General features: G+C 39.4%; 2 non-coding genes across 2 annotated transcripts; one reads left to right on the top strand and one right to left on the bottom strand.

Annotated features, from left to right (window-relative positions):
- The first annotated feature begins 883 nt into the window (after window positions 1-883).
- trnad-guc lies at window positions 884-955 on the top strand. The gene has a single exon. It is a non-coding gene; the product is annotated as a tRNA-Asp (tRNA).
- A 183-nt stretch (window positions 956-1,138) lies between these two features.
- On the bottom strand, window positions 1,139-1,209 carry trnag-gcc. The gene has a single exon. It is a non-coding gene; the product is annotated as a tRNA-Gly (tRNA).
- Between the last annotated feature and the right edge of the window lie 592 nt (window positions 1,210-1,801).

Genomic DNA, 1,801 nt, shown 5'->3' with positions numbered 1-1,801 from the left:
GTATTTGGAGCTTGTGCAATTGTATCTTACTCTCTTCTATTGCTGGAGAACATAACATTATTTTGTTTGTAACCAGTGCATTTCTATCAGCAAAGAATACAATAAAACACACTGTAGGATTATAGATTGAAGAATAAACCATGCTTAACATTGTCCTACTGTGGCCTAATTTGTAGGAGAACCAGAACAAGCTCATATTCCATGCCTGAATTTCAACAGAAAGGTGCAAAATGAAAATTGTGCCTGTGGCACATTGGGCTTTTGGACTTTTGTGTTGAAAGTTTACTCAAGTATGTTGCGAAAAGCGTTCAATGTACAATGCTCTCCACCAAAGTCAAGTACATTGAGATGCCTATGGAAGGAGAAATAATGTCTCTTCCTGGCAGCATTGTAATTTATTGTAAACTGTGACACACAGAGGTGCGTACTTGAGTTGTACTCAATATCTGTTTGATAAAGCCATTTCTTGGCTTGTCCAAGAAAGCATTGCCTTGTGAGTTACCTAAGCTTGAAACGGGTGTAAAGTATTGGGAAGTCTTGTTCAGTCATTTTCATGTTCTGAGTTGTTAGGTTCCTATTTGCATTGTGCCATTTCTTCATGGTGTGGCTTTCATGGCTTGTTGTCTATTGTGGTCTTTCTTGGGGATTGTTGCTAAGGCAAAGTGTTATTCTTTATCTAGTGAGGATTTTGAGCTGCCTGACAACAGAGCTTTAATTTTATGTTTAGAAAATGTTAAAAGCATACAATAGTGTTTTCCATGCGATCTGAGTGACTTTTTGCAAACTTTTCTCCTCATGGTTTTGTTTTCCAAAAGCACAGATAAGCGTGCACGCCAAACATAAAAAAAAAAGGAAATTGGCTTTAGAAGCACTCCATGACATGTCCTCGTTAGTATAGTGGTGAGTATCCCCGCCTGTCACGCGGGAGACCGGGGTTCGATTCCCCGACGGGGAGCACAAAAAGCAGCTTTTAAAGGTCAAGCTCTTAATCAACCAACTTTAATGGTAATCATTTCTATGTAGCTTCTATGAAAGCAAGACAATTTTGAACTTCTCATACTCTGAGAGAATGTGAAAACATACACTTGCAACACATGTAATTCTCAAGAGCTATGAAACCACAGATTATATGTACTAATGCATTGGCCGGGAATCGAACCCGGGTCACCCGCATGGCAAACGAGAATTCTACCACTGAACCACCAATGCAATTGTTCTCAAAGGTATGCACACACGTAAATGCATTTGTATCAGTCAAATCTCTACAATCTCTGCTTGCCTTCATTAGTACTGGAAACGATTGAGAAAAGCACAGTGAAACTGAAATCAACCAACCTTTTGTATATTACGAGAGCTCATCCACATTGCCATTACAGTAGACTTCAACACGGATCCACTCATGTACCAAGCTTTGCCACTGCAATCACAAGTGAGAAAGAGAAGCCAATTTTATTGCCAATCCTCTATTGTTTGAAGGCAATGCTTTGCTTCCACTTCATTTCATTATCATCTTCGTTCATGAATGGCATCCCCAGCTATCGTTATAGGTTGACAACTCCTGTCCTTGTGGTGCAAGTTTTTAACTAAACACGACATTTTCGAGGAACTACATTTTCAGTATCAAAACCATGACGTGCATGCGATCAAATTTTAGCCCTGGATAGTTTCAACTAAATTTGAACACTGGCTCAACTATGAACTCATTTTAGATGGCAACGTAATTGCTTGACACTGCTTTTTGGGATTTTGACAACGGTTTCTGTTCCTCGTTTAGGGTATTTGGAGCTTGTGCAATTGTATC

This window comes from Nematolebias whitei, unplaced genomic scaffold (assembly GCF_014905685.2).
Source record: "Nematolebias whitei isolate Nwh7 unplaced genomic scaffold, NemWhi1 Nwh_scaf_11458, whole genome shotgun sequence".
Taxonomy (NCBI): domain Eukaryota; kingdom Metazoa; phylum Chordata; class Actinopteri; order Cyprinodontiformes; family Rivulidae; genus Nematolebias; species Nematolebias whitei.
Note: the sequence above shows the minus strand (reverse complement) of the source record. Positions and strands in the feature narration are given on the sequence as shown.